Source organism: Chenopodium album, chromosome 10, assembly GCF_948465745.1.
Source record: "Chenopodium album chromosome 10, dcCheAlbu1.1, whole genome shotgun sequence".
Lineage (NCBI taxonomy): Eukaryota > Viridiplantae > Streptophyta > Magnoliopsida > Caryophyllales > Amaranthaceae > Chenopodium > Chenopodium album.
The window spans coordinates 21,754,801-21,774,992 of NC_137843.1; the positions used below are offsets into that span (position 1 = coordinate 21,754,801).

The following is a 20,192-nucleotide window of genomic DNA, read 5'->3' on the forward strand; positions in this document are numbered from 1 at the left end:
GGAAGCATACTTAGATTATTTTAATTTCTAGTATCATGTTAGGATGTCTTATGATTCCTAGTTTCATGTTTAGGGTATTAACTAATATTTCTAATATCATGTATGTTTCTAGTATCATGTATAGGTTGCTTCCTATTTCTTCTATTTTGTTAGTATCATGTTAGGATTAAAACTTTGATCTTTATTGTTTAGTGACGTGCTAGGATTTGTTATTAATCTTGTTAGTATCATGCCTAGGATCTTGCTAATAATATTATTATGCTTTGATGAGATTATTGTTATGATGATGATTGTTGTGTCAATTGTTTTTATGTTGCTTGATATTATTGTTATTGCTTGATCACGCCCTCTCTTGCAGGTTTAAAGGGAATTTGTATTTGTAATCACGCTTAATAAGATAATTAATAATTTTGTTTAGGCTAATATGATTTTAATTCAAGTGATCACCAATAATAGATTTGTTTGTGCATTAATATTCAACCAACATAGATTAAACAGGTTTAGGATTAACCTATTGATTAAATGTTAGTCAGAAAGCGCACATGAATATGAGAAGAATAAAGTAGAGACCTATTTAGGGCTGGTTCAATCTCTTTTAGGTTGGATTTGTACCTTCATCCCCGAATATCCAGTCATGGTTCTGGACCACTATGGAGTTAGCGATCTCATGGATAGTGAAGGGGTGTAACCTTCACCCTGTGAACGGTTTACAAGTTCCTAAAACTTGTTGGTGACTTTTTTTCTCTAGCTTCCTTCCCTTTTCGTGTCCCAATACATTTCATAAACAACCCAATTCCTAGCTCATTTTGCTAAACTATAACTTACTTTCCACTTTTCGTGTCCACATCACAAAACTGAGAGAAACTGATTTTGTGGCCCTATAATTTTGATCCATAAATAATTTATTTGAATAGGCCTTTCAATAAGATTTCCAACGGTATATCATAAGCCCAATTCCGATTTAAAACGAAGATGATATGAGCAAAACACTAAACTCGGCCCAAAACCGACACCCTTTCACTAAAACGGCCATATCTTAAAATCTACAATAGAATTTGACCCTGATTCTAATTGGGTTGGAAAGTGGACTTGAGAAACTTTTCAACGATATATTATATGCCTTATTCCAAGTTACGGATCAAAAGTTATCATAGTTTTAAAAACGCATGAAAATAGGAAAATACCGCGCCACCGTGTGACGGTGTTGTGCACCGTGTCACGATGTCCAGTACCGTGTCACGACGCACACGCCCTGACACGGCATTTAATTAGGGTTTTTTTTATTAAAAGATAAGATGAATTTAGACGCAAATCTAGCAAACTCAAATGCCGTGTTACGGCATACATACCGTGACACGGTGTTTTCACGCGTTTTCTCCGTAGCGCTTTTTCACTTCTAGGGTTCCGTGCTTCACCCTATTCATTTTCTCTACAAATATCCTGTTGATTTCCTCAGTTTTAGGGCACCAAAAATCATTCTCTTTCTCCTTACACCAATAATCATTATGTCCTCCCTCTTTAGCCTAAATACTAGCCTCCATATTCTCTCATCATAATTCCCCTAAGCACTCCAAGGAGTCCATACAACACCTGAGGTTCCATCCTTAAACCATGGCGTGAAAGGTAGAATTAGTCGAGGGTTTGGACCAAATCAACTTTACTTTTTATTTAATTTAATCGTTTTAATTTGATTTATTTTTAGGAAAAATTAGAAAAAATAATCCCAACTTTCATCAATTTTGGAATAATCTGAACTTTGGGGGGTCTTCTTTTTCTTTAATCCCAAATACCAGTTACCGGTTGAAAGGGTTAATTTTTTTTTGTTAAAGTGACACGTGTCTCGATTTAATTGGTTAAAAATACAAAAAAAAAAGGGCCTACCCGTTTCGAAACCCAGCCAGTCCGGCAACCCGCCCAGCCAGCCACCTCCCTCGTCGGACCATTGTCTCCCCCCCCCCACCAGCAAAGTCGTCACTCCGACGTCCCCTCTAAACCACAGTCCCCCCCTCTCTTATACCCCTACGCAACCACCAATAAAACCCCTCCCCCATTTCGAAAACTCCAACCACCACTCTGCTGACCCCGAACGACGGTGAGGAAGTGATTGTTGGGGGGTTTTCGGGAATGGGGAAGGGTTTTGAGGGTGTTTCGAATGGTTGGGGAGGTTTAAAGGGGGTTTCGGTTGTGGGTTGCGAAAAATCGAATCGTAAAAGAAGGGGGTGGGGGTGGGGGTGGGTCGCAACACCGGCACAGGGGGTTTGGAGGGAAAGAGGCGCACTGTTGGGGCAGGGGAAGGGAGGGGTAGGTGATATGCTAAAGTTGTATCACCTAATCAAAAGTAATTCTTAAAACCACTAACTAAAATCGATAGGGAAGTAGGGTCAAATCCACAGGGAAACAATGTTCTTTTATTCCTAATAAATTATTATAATCTAAATTATCAAGAAAAGAGGAAAAATTGTGAGAAGTATACAACAACAATAATTAAACTAAGGGAATAAGGAATAATAAGAAGATCTAGCATCATCGGTTCACCAATAATTAATACTCCGGGATAAAACATAACAATCAATTATCAATGCAAAAATTAACCAGATTATAAAGGGCTTTCGCTACGTATTATAATCACAGAATTAATCTATCGGTATTAACTCGCATTTCTCGAATCTTGACTTAACTATCTATAAATTAACCTGCCTATTGAAACTAAGCCTTAATATTAACTCTCATCTCTCGAATCTCGAATTAATATTGCATAACTCATACAATTAAACCAGCGTTAATCTAATTGCATCGCATTAAATCAATCAATAGGAAATTAACCAAAAAAAAAAAGCATTGACAATTAATCATAAAAAATCATCCCTTCATATTAATCATGGATCCCCATGAACCGTAGAATTAAACTACTCACACCATAATTAAATCTAAACTAAACAAACCAATTAAATTAAGCATGATTAAAAGCAATAATATTAAAACTAATATAAAAGCAATAAATAAAAATAAACTAAATCAAACAAAGAAATTAGAGTAAAACTAAATCTGAAGAAATTGCAAAGTGACGAAGTTGAACGGAAACAATAATTCTAAAGCTAAATATATCTAACTAATGAAATATAAAAGTAGTGTAATTAAAAACTCAAGAACTAAAGAAATTAAAACTAAAGTCAACTTAGAAAACTAAAAGGCATAAAAGATTCCCACTAAAATCCTAGCTGAAACAAAGTTACGGAAAACTTAAACTAAGAAATAAAGAAAAGTAATAAGCTAACCTCCCTAAAACATACTACTGCTACCCCAATTTATAAAAAGAAATCCTAAGCCAAACAATTCCCACTACTAAACAAACTCCAAGGAAAATAAAGCCCACATAGGAAAACAAATCCACTGACTTTACTAAACTTGCAGCATACTCCTCCGATCGAGCCCGCTAATCCACACGCCCAGCAACATCTTCGAATTGGGCCTTTTTCACTTGGGCTGAAATTTTCTTCTTCTTAATTTATCTTCGACTTGTAACAAAATTAGTACTTCAAACGAACCGAGCCCTTAGTCACCGAACCAAATTTAATTAGCTTAATCTTGAGCTTCATATAAACAGTCATAAATACAATCAAACTACAATGTCTTTGTAGTGGCTCAATAAGCTCGGGAATTGACATAATTTTGCAAATTTCTACAAAAAAATACCAACTCTACAAAATCACTAGAAAACGTATATTAGTAATAAAAATAGCTCCATAGAGCTCAAATAAGCACAAATATGACCGTGGGACGAGGAATAAAAATATATATGAAATAGACTCATCAAACTCCCCCAAACTAAACCTTTACTTGTCCCTAAGCAAAGCAATGAATAAATAAACCAAACTTCACCCCAAAAATAACTTAAATCAACAAATACGATCAAGGTAAATCCGACAAACATGTATCAAATTCAATCAATCAAATCCATCCAACTACCAATATTCCCTAACGATTGTCAAATAGAACAAACCAAAAGAGCATATAGAATTCATGACTAGTGCTCACACACTCAACTCTCATTTATGTGGCGAGTAAAAGATGTACTGAGTCATTCTCCAATCAACCCCTTTAATGTGAACAATGCCCTCCCAACTCACAACTCTCGTGTGTTTAGAAAACATACACTCAACCTAGTAGTCGACTCGAAATATATCAAATCATTCTTTGCATTGATAAACAACTAATTTCACATTCATACAACTCTATGCACAAAGGTCAGAAGGTCTTCAAAGCTTGTAATGTAAGGCTTAGGTAAAAGGTAGGAAATATTTGGGAAAATGTGAGAGTAAAGCTAAGCTTAAGGGAGCCAAAATCCTAATAAATAAAACCAAGGTCAAAAATAAATAATGACCAAATAATCTCCAACACAACTCAACTCAATAAAGATTCGCCAAACAACCAATCCAATATTTCCAACACTTACAATAAATCACTCATAAAAATAAGACTTATAGAACTTGAGTGAAACAAACAAACTTTGCACTATTTTCCTTTTAAACTTGATTTGTTCTCGAATCTTTCTTTTCTTTCTTGAAACTTTTTTTTTCTCTTGTGCAACCTTCAATTAGAACACTTGAACATTGAAACGATTTTCTTCTTTTACTCTCTTTTTTTTTCTTTTTATCTCACTTTGGAATTTTTAAACTTTGAACAACAATTTTTCTATTTTTTTCTCCAATTCACTAAATAAGAACAAAATAATCTCAAAATTGTGCAAATTTTGTGCACACTACAACTCCTTCACTTCACTAACTAATAGCTCCCCTAAGCGAAACTTTGGAATAGTAACCAATGGGGCTTAAATAAGCTTGTAATGTGGCTAAATAAACAATAAAAAGGCACAAGCAACAACATATGGGTAGCAAGAAGGGAACAACTATATCTAATATCATTTGAAGGCTACCTAATAGAACAAACGCCTTCGCCCTCCTCAATGTGCATAATAATGAGTCATACAAACACTACTCAACGTTAAAAATCAATACTCAACTTCATTGACATACCAGGAACTAACACACATTCCTCACCAAATCAACTAGTCAAGCACTATATTCACAAGTAGTTGGGCAATATTGACGCATGTTAAGGTTTCAAAGCAATCAAACATCAAATCATGACCAACTAATCCACAATATCTATCATCATATACCAAGAATCAAAACAATTTCGAAATTTTTTTTTCAAGGGGCACAAGGAAGCATGATTTATAATTCATTAGAACGTATTTTTGGATTTTTTATTTAAATCAATAAAATCTATATTATGAAAGCAATAAACTAAACTAAGCACACCAAAGAAAATAAAAATAAAAGGGAAAGAAAGAGTACCTATATATACAAGAAATCCCCCCCCCCAAGCTAAATCAGACAATGTCCTCATTGGCTTAAAGGAAAACAAGTAATCCAAGTTACTACCCCTCATCATCAAATTTGTATCCACCACCATCCCAAGCATTGCAATGCATCACCTTGGTACAATTTTGGACAAAAAAGAAACAAAGTGTTAGCAACAGAACAGGCAAAAACAAGTCATGTTCACTATTTTTCCCATAATGTTTTTTAAACAAATGATAATGGAGTGATTCCAATTGCATTGGAGAGTAGACTTGAAGATCTTTCCTACGATAGGTCACACGCAAAATTTCATTAAGAAACGAAAAAGTTGTCCAGTTTTGCTGTCGCGCTCTCGCGCCCGACTGGGGGAGCGGGACTTGACCAGGCCTGACTCCCAAGTCCGAATTGGTGGTTCTTTGCTTCTGCTTGCATGAGACTCCTTTTTTTGCCTTAATTTGCTTCGGTTTTTCACTTGATTGAGCTAATGTCACTCGATCAGGTGGGACTTTCATTACGGGCTCGATTTTCGTAACTTGTTTCTCTTTCTCCACTCGCTCATCTTCAAACCCGAGCCCTACACAATTTAGAGACCTTTCTATAGAATCCACTTTATCTTTCCATGTACTAGTTTTTCCCGCAGATGATGCAACACAAAATACCTTCTCTAAGGGATCTCTAACGAGAGCTTGGGGCTTATTAGAAATATTATTTACATCAATCACGCCAACACTATAACACTTTTCCTCTAACATGGGACTTTTAGGGACATTTGACGTGGGGAAAACTAGGTCGTTAAACTAATCATCCCTACGGTCAAACAAATTTATAATCACTCAACTACCTAAATACAAGTATAGAGGTAAGTCAAGGGTCGAACCACTAGGAACAGTTATGTTCAAGTATTTCTAATTTACGCCTAAGCTAGGTCGAAGTCTAAGGAGAAAGGTAGTGCTATTCTACTTCCTAAACCAAGCAAACAAATGAAACACTAGGGAGTGGGGATCAACATGCATTCATGAAAATCAAGCTAATTAGGGAGTCAAACAATCCAAGCAATGCAAAGACAAATAGTAGGAGCAATTAGGAGCATTCAACTAATCATCTTCATACTTTCTAATATAGATTTCTCTAGTGTTAAAAAATAGGAAGAAACATAATCAAATACTCAACCAATTATGATCAAATCAATATCGAGTGGCCATGTCAACCAATTCAATCATGCAATCAATGCTAGCAATCATGGTTAGCTATTCCAATCAACTAAGCAACATGCAAACCTCTATGAATCAATTTAATCACAACACAAGAACTACTCAAATTCCCAAATCAACCTCAATTCATCAATCACACATGTTTACCCAAACCCTAGCAAGTAAACTACTCAAGAAACACCATCATCAAATCTACTATCAACTATAGAGAACAAGAATCAACAAAATATCAAGAACAATTACTCTAATCAAACATCAAATATCAAAATCAAACCAAACAAACATCAAATTAAACAAAGCAATTGAATGAGATATAGTTTAGAAATGCTCATTGATAATTAAGAAGATCTCCAACACAATTGTCACACTTGCATCTTCAATCTCTCAATCACCATTGAAATTCTTCACTTTCTCTCTCTAAAACAACTCATAAACTAGCCTAATCTAGAGAGAGAAGCTCTCAACCTAAGAGAGAGAAAACTATTCTAAAACTAAAGAATTACATGAATCAAGAATAAACGAAACCAAAAACTATATAAACAAAAGGAGAAAAGAAGCTTAAAATTCGTAAAAGACCCGGAAACCCGCGCCCGCGGAGAGGAACGTACACCCCGATAGCCGCGCCCGCGGCCCAAGCCCGCTTCTGCGGGGCCAAGGCCCGTGCCCTCGGGACAACCGCAGGTGCTTACTGCCCAAATACGGCAGTTTTGGAGCAGCAGCAACCCCGCACCCGCGGGTACTGTAGCCCGCGCCCGCGGCAGTTTTCCTGGGCCAACTTCAGAAAGCTGTAACTTCTGATCTAAGAATCGTATGAAGACGTGCGACCTCTCATTGGAAATCTCTTTAAGTCTAGTTTCCAACGCAACTTGAATCACCCTAATCCGATCTGTAGAACCTGAGATATGACTAAAACAATGCACAAAGGTCCTATTTGATACTTTGCAATCCTTCGTTTTCCTTTGTTTCAAACTCAAATTCAATTCCGAAAAGTTCATATTGATCCTAGTGGGTGCTATTTTCAATTCCCATGCATATAGCCCGCGACGTATCTACAAAACAAGACAAAGAAACGGAGAAGCAAGAGAAATAGCCGAGAAATGAATAAAATGATAAGAAAACCATTAAAAGCATGCATTTCTCTAAACTAACACAAAAACACGCGAATCGAGCATTATTCTCTAAAAACACGACATAAAAGACTACAAAGGAGCATAGAAATATAAAGAAAACATAGCCTTGTCCTCGACATCTTAAAAATATCAAAAGACTGCGTTCCCCCTACTACTCTCATATCTCCCCTTAGTGAGCATCTCATAGATTCCGCGAAGGAACCAGAAAAAAAATCAAATTTTTGGCTACTCGACATCTTAACTTCGCATCCCCTTTCCTTAGGCAATGACCCATGATTCCCTCCCCCGAATAATGACTCAACTTTCTAGGTCGAAAGGTCTTTCCCCAAGGTTGTAACGTAAGGCATAAAGGGTGAAGGTAGGCTAAAATTTTTAAAATTTGGCGGTTTTCCTATAAAGTGAAGCAAAAGGGTGATCAATCATTAACAACACGATCAAGAAATCACCAAACAAAAGCAACACCCCCAAGCTTATTTGAAGCTATACTCACAAGAAATATATACAAAAAGCGTAAACGCTTCTCCCCCAAGCTTAAATGAAGCATTGTCCTCAATGCTTAGAAGGAGAAAAGAATACATGAAAATATTTTTGAATTTTCACTTTTTTTTCAATTTTTTTTTGTTTTTTTTTTACTTAAACTTGCAATGTCCTCGCCTTTTGCTAAATTCGGACGGCTTTTTCTACAATGCAATTTATTAGTCCATGCCTTTTATGATTAAGGACGGCTTTTACTCAAACACTTGCCATTATTCACAAAGAAGATTTAATCACAAACTAGCACTCATAAAAACCAAATTTCCAACTTATCCACCACAAACTCCATCAAACATGATCAATTTGCTTCACAAAAAACCAAGAATAGAAAGAAAATGAAACAAAAGGCCAAAGAACTAAAGATGTGGCTTGAAAAGAAGGAAATAGGTTCAAATGGTTGCAAGAAGGCAAATGGAAACCCAAAAACAAATATGAAATAAACTAACCTAAAAATGAAAAATACCACCCCGAAAAAGGTGCCTTTGTCCTCCCTAGATAGCTCGGTCTCGGGTTTAAGAATCATACATCAAGCTTTATAGATTAGGCTTGCAAAGTCAAGGATCCATGCCGCTCATGCAAGAATATGATGAAAGCTTGAACAAATATAAATCTCACATGGTTGTAGCAAAAACTCACTAAGGTTGTCAAATCGAATAAAGGGAGCAACTACCAAACATGCCACAAACAAGTAGAATCCGGCTTCATGATCCCCCTAGTTCTAGACAACTACCTTAGCATGCTTTATCCTAGAATCAACCAAACGTAATCTCAAACCGTGCACACCACTACCACTTAGGAAGAAAAGCATTCAATTATACAAGTCCAAATGTTATTATGTCCAAAGCAAGAACAGAACAAAACACATTGCAAATTTTCCTTGATAGAAACAAAAATCTTTTTGGAGTTTTTCAAAATATAAGAAACATGGAAAAGCATATACAAAGGTGCATAGCATACATGAATCAACATCCCACCAAACATGATAGAATACCCTCCCCCAAGCTTGAATGAGACATTACACTCAAACATAAATCATATAATCCATGGGAGGGGAAAAACAAGGAGATCAATCCAACAAACCAACATATGTCTAACAAGTCTCCAACAAATAGAGAAAGAGCAAGGAAAGATATTACCGGATTTGAGGTGGGGGTAAATACCCGCAAATGACCCAATTTAACCTTTCAAAGCTAATTTCTCAAGAATTGAACCTTGTTTCCATATGCTAGCAAAAATAGGAGTCAACCTTCCTTGATTCTTTATTCAAATCGAAGCACCGAAGTATATCAAGTCATGTACCTAGCAAAAAGGCACACAAAAATTTCCATGAGAGAAAATCTATTCTAAAAAGAAAAGGAAAATCTAATATAAAACACGGGTTACTTCCCGAGAAAGGCTTGCTTAAGGTCCAAGCTTGACCGCTCTAGTAAAATAATAATTCAACGCACGCAAGAGCTTGTCAAATGCACTACTACACATTTCATAAGAGAGATTGTAGGCAAATGATGGAAGAAAAACGTGCAACAAGATCATTGCACGCAAGTGACCAGGGAGGTGCCAAAAGAAAGAAGAAGAAGGATCAAAAGGAAAAACAAGAAAATAAGAAGAAGAAGAAGAAGGGGGAAAAAAAGAATGGAAAGAAAAAGAAAAAGGCAAATCCTCCTCACTAAAATATTTTTGCGTAGCACCATCACCCTTTTCCTCAACAATAGACGAATGAGGGACATTAAGATCATCATAGACAAGGGAGTCCCCAATAGGCTTATCAACAAAGGAAGGGAGAAAAATAGGGCAATAGGGGATGTGGTCAAACCTTTGAGAAAAAGGGGTATGAGAAATAGGCAAAGGGTTCGCGACTCCCTCAACACAAAGTCTCACATCGCCAATGAGGGCATGAAAATCAATCATAGAGTCCTCAAATGAAGTCCTCTCACAATCAACATCTCCCTCAAGCTCAAAAACTCCAAAGGAATCAACCTCATCCTTCTTTGAACCACAATAAACAACTTTTCCTTCCACAAACTCAAAACCCAAGTCCTCAAAACCGTGCATGAATGTGCAAATATAACTCAAAATCATCTCTCTCCCATGAAGCATCCTCAATGAACTCACTTAAAAGGCTATGGGTTTTCATTTGACTCTCAATAAACACATTGGACATAACCTCAAACAAGTCCAAACACTCATGGATAGCAGAGTCACATTCATACACTTGAGGCTCATCATAATCAACCAAGGAAGAGGTTAGATTCACAAAATCATCATAATCATCATCACTCTCAACTCCCTTTCCTTCACTCCTATGCTCAACAATAAGATCCTCACACACTCTTGGTTGTTCAAAATGATCTTCATCATCCTCAACACACACACTAAATTGGGATTTTTCACAAATAAGCATCAAGGATGACAATTGGCTTTCTAACTCATCTTTTCTTCTCTTTCCCTCCTCAAGACGCTCCTCATTCTTTTTTATTATCTCTAATTGACCTCTCATAGATTGAAGAATCATCTCCTTACTAGTCCCAAGATCATCATCAAGCTCAATGTGCCTAATTTAAGACACAAATATATCAACAAGAGATTCAAAAGATGTAGAAGGTTGAGGCTCAACAAGGGAAGAAGAAGTACAACCAAGATTGGAAGAATCAACATTAAGATCATGAGCATATACATCACATTGGGGAGCGGGGGCACAATCAAGGACATGAGATTCATCATCAAGGGAACGAAGCACATCACAAGAAGGCATGGTAAATAATGAAGAATATTGAAACACACCATTAGCATCAACTTGAGCATGCACCTCATCATCTTGAACAAAAGGGGAAATAGAGTTGAAATCATGCGTTCTAGGTTCACTAATGGGATCATGTGACAAATCATGGGAAATCATGCTAACATTAGAAGAATCAAGACATTGCACATCAATATTAGGAACATGATTGTCCCTATTATAGACATCCCTAGCAAACCAAACATAAAAATCCCAAGCATCATCAATTGACAATGCTCTAAATTCACCATTATACATGCATTCAACTTCATCCCTAGTTTGCTCATTCAAACCAAAATAACAAATCTCACAAGCCTCCCAAATATTACAACAATTACAATCAAGAAATCCCTCTAGTCTATTAAAATATTCACAAAATAGCTCATTGTCAAATTGAGGAAATGAGAGACATGCCATTTTTTACAATGCAAACAAAAAGAAATAAAATAAAAGTATAAACAAAGACCTAGACTCAAGCAATCAAAAACACTCAAACATAGACACCGTTCCCCGGCAACGGCGCCATTTTGACGTGGGGAAAACTAGGTCGTTAAACTAATCATCCCTACGATCAAACAAATTTATAATCACTCAACTACCTAAATACAAGTATAAAGGTAAGTCAAGGGTCGAACCACTAGGAACGGTTATGTTCAAGTATTTCTAATTTACGCCTAAGCTAGGTCGAAGTCTAAGGTGAAAGGTAGTGCTATTCTACTTCCTAAACCAAGCAAACAAATAAAACACTAGGGAGTGGGGATCAACATGCATTCATGATAATCAAGCTAATTAGGGAGTCAAGCAATCCAAGAAATGCAAAGACAAATAGTAGGAGCAATTAGGAGCATTCAACTAATCATCTTCATACTTTCTAACATAGATTTCTCTAGTGTTAAAAAATAGGAAGAAACATAATCAAATACTCAACCAATTATGATCAAATCAATATCAAGTGGCCAAGTCAATCAATTCAATCATGCAATCAATGCTAGCAATCATGGTTAGATATTCCAATCAACTAAGCAACATGCAAACCTCTATGAATCAATTTAATCACAACACAAGAACTACTCAAATTCCCAAATCAACCTCAATTCATCAATCACACATGTTTACCCAAACCCTAGCAAGTAAACTACTCAAGAAACATCATCATCAAATCTACTATCAACTATAGAGAACAAGAATCAACAAAATATCAAGAACAATTACTCTAATCAAACATCAAATATCAAAATCAAACCAAACAAACATCAAATTAAACAAAGCAATTGAATGAGATAGAGTTTAGAAATGCTCATTGATAATTAAGAAGATCTCCAACACAATTGTCACACTTGCATCTTCAATCTCTTAATCACCATTGAAATTCTTCACTTTCTCTCTGTAAAACAACTCCTAAACTAGCCTAATCTATAGAGAGAAGCTCTCAACCTAAGAGAGAGAAAACTATTCTAAAACTAAAGAATTACATGAATCAAGAATAAAGGAAACCAAAAACTATATAAACAAAAGGAGAAAAGAAGCTTAAAAATCGTAAAAGACCCGGAAACCCGCGCCCGCGGAGGGGAACGGACACCCCGATAGCGGCGCCCGCGGCCCAAGCCCGCTTCCGCGGGGCCAAGGCCCGCGCCCTGGGGGAGCCCTCGGGACAACCGCGGGTGCTTACTGCCCAAATACGGCGGTTTTGGAGCAGCAGCAACCCCGCACCCGCGGGTACTGTAGCCCGCGCCCGCGGCAGTTTTCCTGGGCCAACTTCAGAAAGCTGTAACTTCTGATCTAAGAATTGTATGAAGACGTGCGACCTTTCATTGGAAAGCTCTTCAAGTCTTGTTTCCAACGCAACTTGAATCACCCTAATCCGATCTTTAGAACTTGAGATATGACTAAAACAATGCACAAAGGTCCTATTTGATACTTTGCAATCCTTCGTTTTCCTTTGTTTCAAACTCAAATTCAATTCCGAAAAGTGCATATTGATCCTAGTGGGTGCTATTTTCAATTCCCATGCATATAGCCCGCGACGTACCTACAAAACAAGACAAAGAAACGGAGAAGCAAGAGAAATAGCCGAGAAATGAATAAAATGATAAGAAAACCATTAAAAGCATGCATTTCTCTAAACTAACACAAAAACACGCAAATCGAGCATTATTCTCTAAAAACACGACATAAAAGACTACAAAGGAGCATAGAAATATAAAGAAAACATAGCCTAAAGGTGCCATAAATGCCACGGATCAACATTATTTAGATTAAAAGTAATATTATCATCCCCTACACATAATGTAAGTTTACCACTTTTCACATCTATTATTGCCCTTGCAGTATGAAGAAATGGTCTACCTAAAATAATCGGAATTTGCAAATCTTCCTCCATATCAAGAACAACAAAATCAATAGGTATATAAAATTTACCTATGCTAACGGGAACATCCTCTAAAACACCTAAAGTGTATTTAACAGAACGGTCGGCCATTTGTAGAGTAATATTGGTAGTTTTAAATTTACCCATATTTAATTTAGAGCTCACAGATAATGGCATAACACTTACACTAGCACCCAAATCACATAATGCTTTTTCAATCATCAGATTAACAATATGACATGAAATAGCTATAAAAACTACCCAGATCTTTTAGTTTAGATGGAGATTTATTCTGTAATATAGCACTACATTCCGCAGTAAAAGCAACTGTGTTCACCTCACTAATAGATCTTTTTCTTGTCAAAATTTCTTTCATAAATTTAGAATATGCAGGAACTTGAGTAATTAAATCTGTGATAGGAACTTTAACCTGCAAATTCTTCACGACCTCCAGAAACTTACCAAATTGCTTATCCAACTTACTCTTTAAATGTCTATTAGGGAATGGAAGTTTAATAGCAAGACCCTGCACATCTCCACTCCTTTCCTGGGGTTTACCCAGTAAAGAATTATTAGAAAAGTTAGTTTCACCCTAGAGCCCTGCAGGGCTAGTAACAACATTGTTTTATTTAACAGAATCAAGATTAGCAATTTTTGTTGTTACAGGTTCATCATCTTTGGGTATAGGAGGCCCATCATAGTATGAACCACACCTCAGGGTAATTGCATTTGCGTATTCTGTTGGTTGTAATGGATGTGATGGTAGGGCTCCCTGCTGGAGGGTTTGCAGAGTAGAGGATATCTGTGCAATTTGATTATCTATAATTTTATTATGAGCTAGGATCGAATCAATTTGTGCATCTCTACTTCGCATCTGCTTCTGCATATTGGCTAACATCGTTTTGATTTCTGATAGGCCAGAATCAAATGGAGGAGTAACAACCTATTGTGGTCTCTAATGCGGAGGTTAGTAATACCTCTACTGTGGTTGTTGTACTTGTGGTGGAGGGTTAAGCACATTCGTACTATTGTACGACATATTTTGGTTATTTTTCAACCCTGTATTGTAGGTGTTAGAATATGGACTAATTTTCTTATAGGTTTGAAAAGCATTAATCTTCTCAAGTGAACTCCTACAGTCCTGCGCCCAATGACCTACAAGACCACAATTTTCACAAAATATTGCAAAGTTAGTACCAATAGCAGAAACATTAGTAATAGAAGATGAATTAGAATAATTAATATTGTCTAGTTTCTGGCTAATAGAAGTCAATTGTGTCTGCAAAAAGGATATAGAATTGACTTGGTGTTTTCCCTTGTTTGAAAATCCTCTAGGATTCCCATATTAGGAATTATGAATAGCCATCTCTTCGATAACATTTCTCGCTATATTTTCATCTAAATTCATAAATCTCCCGTTAGCTTCAGAGTCCAAAATCATTCTTAAATTATATCCAAGCCCATTGTTGAAGGCTTGGATTATCTGCCACTACGCTAGTTTATGATGGGGACATTCTCTCTGCGAATCCTTAAATCTTTCCCAAGCTTCATATAAACTTTCATCAGCTTCTTGGGCAAAATTTAGGATTGAACTCCTTAACAAAGCTGTCCTCTCTATAGGGTAATATTTATTATAGAAATTCAAAGCAAGAGTATCCCAGTCAGTAATACCAAGTGCAGTTCTATTCAATCTATTATACCATAATTTAGCTTTACCACACAAAGAAAAAGGAAAAAGATTCTCCCTGATTTGGTCTAGAGTGACCCCAGTTTGCCTAATAGTGTTGCAATATTGGTAGAAATCCAAAATATGAAGATTTGGATCTTCACCCTTAGCTTCGCTAAATTGATTCCTTTCGATCATAGTAATGAACTGGGGTTTAATCACAAATTGCACTCCATTGAGATTAGGTGTAGGAGCAAGATATGGAAAATCTGTTAGGGATGGCTGCGAATAATCGCTAAGCTTGCGAAAAAGAAGGAGGTGGTGGTGGTGCAGTCATCTTTGATTCTTGATTTGTACTAAACAAATAAATATGAGAAACTATCCCAAAGAACTTGAGTTCCCTGAGACAGGAGAAAATAATCTAGACTACAAATTAATCAGAAATAAAAATAAAATCGTTTCCCCGGCAACGGCGCCAAATTTTGACAGGCTAAAGTCGTATCACCTAATCAAAAGTAATTCCTAAAACCACTAATTAAAATAGATAGGGAAGAAGGGTCGAATCCACAAGGAAACAATGTTCTTTTATTCCTAATAAATTATTATAATCTAAATTATCAAGAAAAGAGGAAGAATTGTGAGAAGTATACTACGAAAATAATTAAACTAAGGGAATAAGCAATAATAAGAAGATCTAGGGTCATCGGTTCACCAATTATTGATACTCCGGGATAAAACATAACAATCAATTATCAATGCAAAAATTAACCAGATTTTAAAGGGCTTTCGCTACGTATTAGAATCACAGAATTAATCTATCGATAATTAAATCGCATCTCTCGAATCTTGACTTAACCATTTATAAATTAACCTGCCTATGGAAACTAAGCCTTAATATTAATTCTCATCTCTCGAATCTCGAATTAATATTGCATAACTCATACAATTAAACCAGCGCTAATTTAATTGCATCGCATTAAATCAATCAATGGGAAATTAACGAAAGAAAAAAAAAACATTGACAATCAATAATAATAAATCATCCCTTTATATTAATCATGGATCCCCAAGAACCCTAGAATTAAACTAGTCACACACAATTAAATCTAAACTAAAGAAAGCAATTAAATTAAGCATGATTAAAAGCAATAATATTAAAACTAATATAAAAGCAATAAATAAAAATAAACTAAATCAAACAAAGAAATTAGAGTAAAACTAAATCTGAAGAAACTACAAAGTGACGAAGTTGAACGGAAACAATAATTCTACAGCTAAATATATCTAACTAATGAAATTCAAAAGTAGTGTAATTAAAAACTCAAAAAATAAATAAATTAAAACTGAAGTCAACTTAGAAAACTAAAAAGCATAAAAGATTCCCACTAAAATCCTAGCTGAAACAAAGTTACGGAAAACTTAAACTAAGAGATAAAGAAAAGTAATAAGGTAACCTCCCTACACTACTACAAAGTTGGCCTAATGTAACACTTTGTGCCTTTGTGGTAACACTTTATAAGTCAAGAAACAAACATACATTTAAGTAACACTTTTGTAGCATTTAGATGATAGGTAACACTTGTATGTAACACATTGTAATTTGTCACACTTTAGAGTAACACTTTTCATAGAGTAACACTTTCATTTATTATTGACTAACACATTTTCTATATGTTTATATCTATTTCTTTTGAATATTTTTTTTTCATAACAGTATAAATTAAGTTTAGTCAAATTTTAGTTTTCCAAGCTTACCCTTGTTTTAAACCTACACCATTAACAATTTGATTACTTTTAACATTTCAATTGTAAACATATCTCTTACTCCGTAGGCCCATAGTCTTCCACCATTTTTCATCCTAAATCTTATTAGATGAAGCCATGTTATCAGTATCACTAAACCTTTTTGATACCCATATCAACCTGTTTGTAAAATATTTCCGAGTCCCTTCATCGCCGTAATAAGATCCGGGACCCTCTACCACCTCCCGGAGTTAATTTCCTGGGCCCTCTACCACCTCTCGGATTTATGTTCCGAGGCTTTACTTTTTATAACTTGTAGAGTATGATGCATAAAACATCCCATGTCTACTGAGTTTGAGGATTACTTATCTGCCTTCTCTTTCCTCTGCCATAAAAAAGTTATATTTTGCATCTTCTATTTAACAAAATACCAAAAGATGAAACTTTGATAATGGAGATTGAACAATAGGAGGAGGGAGTGAACTTCTTAGTTCTTAGTAATAAGGGAGAATGAAATCAGTTTAGGCATATAAAAGGATAATATAGTCTTTAGAACATTTAAGTGCTTTTTTTTTTAATTCTGCACTTAGGTTATTTTATACTGCATTTAGTACTTATGATAAAAGACGCTTCTAAGAAGTCATGATTCAATTTAAACTAAAGAACAGAGCAGTCTTTAGAAGTAAGACCCTCAGCCTCACGCAGCCACTCGCAGTCTCGCACTATCTCATGGGCTCATCCTCACGAATTCTTAAATTTACAGTTCAAATTAGATTGAATCACTATAGTTAGTGAGGTATAATTTAGTTTCTAACTCGGATATATTTTGTTCAACATGAGTTAAGTAGAATATTTTTTTTCGCCCCAAATTCTATGGTTTTGGTTTCATTATATTTTTCGATTACAGTATTTCTTTCATTTTTTTTAATTTTATTCTATATGATTTCAACTTATCTAATTGTAAATTTCATTATGTGTTAGTAATAAGCAATTTCACGCTTAGCAAACTTCTTGTTCAATCCTTAGATAACAACGACACTAATGACAGCGTGCGCGTACTAGTGAGCCCCGGTTCGTCTTTTATCTATATTATACAAATAATTATGATTTTTAAGCTTCTATTTTACATATTGGAGTGTTATGCTTTTATTTATGAATAGGTAAACTCCAAAATTGCCCGCATCACATGTGAACATAGCTAGGTGAGGGATGGGGCTGGAGCAGTCTTCCTCGTGAAGTGGAGTTTAGCAACGATAATAGGGCTTCCAATGCTTGAAGTATTTAGGTAATTTCATTTCAAATTCATTGGAAGCTAAACAAAAAGGCACAGTAAGATGGAATGGCAGCACAATTATACTAGTTTTTGTAATTCTTTCAATGCATACACATATAACAATTGGTTGCACGAAACTTGGAATTTCTGATTGTAGATTATTCTCGTAAGTTATTCCCTTTTTATTGTCAAACCTTTTGTTTCTGAATTTCTTATTGCTAAAAGGTGAGAAAATGTACTTCTAGACCTCTTGAAACTTGTCTATGCCAATGTCTTTATAGTTCAAATTTGTGTTAGTGTTTGTGTCTGTGTCTATTGTGGGATTTCAAGTGTTTGGTTATTATCTATATGAATGTCATTGTGTAATTAGCAGCTAACCTATGCATCATCCTTGGTTTTTTTTAATTAGCTAACTAAAGAGCTAAAATTATTCCATTTGTAATTTGATTTTATTAACTTTTTGCTCTCATTTTAATTTTGCTAATGGGTTTAATTAGAAATGTAATTTCGAGACTTTAAATCTCGTTCTCTAACTAGGATGATAAGAAACTACTCTAGGTGTTGTATTTAGATTGAGAGCTACTTGCAAACTCATATTCCTTTTCCTACTTTTCCTTACTTTACTACAAACCAAGTCATGACAATATTCAGTACTCTGTATTATTTAGAATCTATACTTTGTTTCTTATAACTTGGCACCATCTCTACTGTGGGGTTTTTTTAGACTCCGGAAAGTTTAAATTATATACTGAATTGATCAGCCATTACATTCACTATTTAACTTGATGAGCTAATTTGGGATGTATTTTGATTTAGTTTATCAAGTGTGTCCCTGTTGTTGCTAATTGTAGATCAATTGATTGCTAGTGGCCAAGGTAATTAGTACCAAATTTGTGCATTTTCTTATTTTAATTAACTCATGTTCATGTCATCCAAGTAAGAGCTAATTATAATTACTCCTTGTTCACTTTGTAGTCTTTAATTTGAGTTGCTTTATGTTTTTTCCGACATCCGGAATTTGATTATTGTTATTTTGGGGGATCACTAACTAATGCAATAAAACCAAGGTAATTCCTCTCCCACCATTCACTCATTTATATTCTTCTTGTAATTAATCAAAGAGAATAGCCAAAATCTTGAGGTAATGAGTTACAAGACCTTAATTTATTATTTATTCTTTGGTTAATTATTCGCATGGTGATTAATCTTACTAACCTATATTTTGCATGTTGACTTTGTATTACACTCCTTGGTGACTACACTTGTAATTAATAAACCATTCAAGCTTACTCTTTTCTTATTGATGTGCAGTACCTAATTTCAAGAGCTATGAACTTTTTTTGTTTATGTTAGCTGTAGGCTACACCAGTTGATTGCCTCATGTCTTGGATTTTTTCGTGTGTAGGTTCTACTTGGTAGGTCTGATGTATCCAGCGTGTAAGATTTCTTTTGTTTTGACTTGATCATTACATTTGAATAATTGAGATGAAAATCAAGATAAGAAGGACCCAAAGAAATTATAGAAGAATAATGATCATCTATGTTGCATTGTCACAATTAGGTAATCCATTAAGATGCAAACAGGTCTGAACACTCTAGTATTCAGGTATGAATCTCACATAGCTTTAAGAAATTTAATAGGATGGAAGTATCATAACCTTGCTCAGCTACCTTCTACTTATTTTAAGTCTAGTTCGTACTTGTTTTATGTAAATTAGAACACTGGTATTGTTGGTAGAAAATCAAAATGTAAAGATTCCATAGCATAATGCTTCATTTGATGACATGAGTCCTTGCTTTTGTTCACTAGTTGGACCTGTCCAGTGTAAGGCTTAAAAACAATTCAACAGAACAAGAAAAAGATATTAAAAGTACTTAAAGAGCTTCTTTGTATCAGATTACTAATAATTTAATAATATTTTCTTTTTACTAGTTATGCTTTCTTAGTCTTTATTGATTAGTTGGACTTCAAATGTAACACCACTCAGCATTCACACCAGTTAGTGATTTAAGTTACACTGCCTATTAGGGTACTTAAAGAGCTTCTTCATGTTCTTTTTTGTAGGAAGCAAGATCTAGATGGCAAATTATGAGAAAGTTTGTTGCTGCTTTACCACTGCTACTGCTG

The 20,192-nt window shown here is 35.3% G+C and overlaps 1 non-coding gene across 1 annotated transcript; it reads left to right on the forward strand.

Moving 5' to 3' along the window:
- Positions 1-14,878: 14,878 nt before the first annotated feature.
- LOC145565789 (small nucleolar RNA R71) lies at positions 14,879-14,985 on the forward strand. The gene has a single exon (XR_014095165.1). It is a non-coding gene; the product is annotated as a small nucleolar RNA R71 (small nucleolar RNA).
- Positions 14,986-20,192: the final 5,207 nt, after the last annotated feature.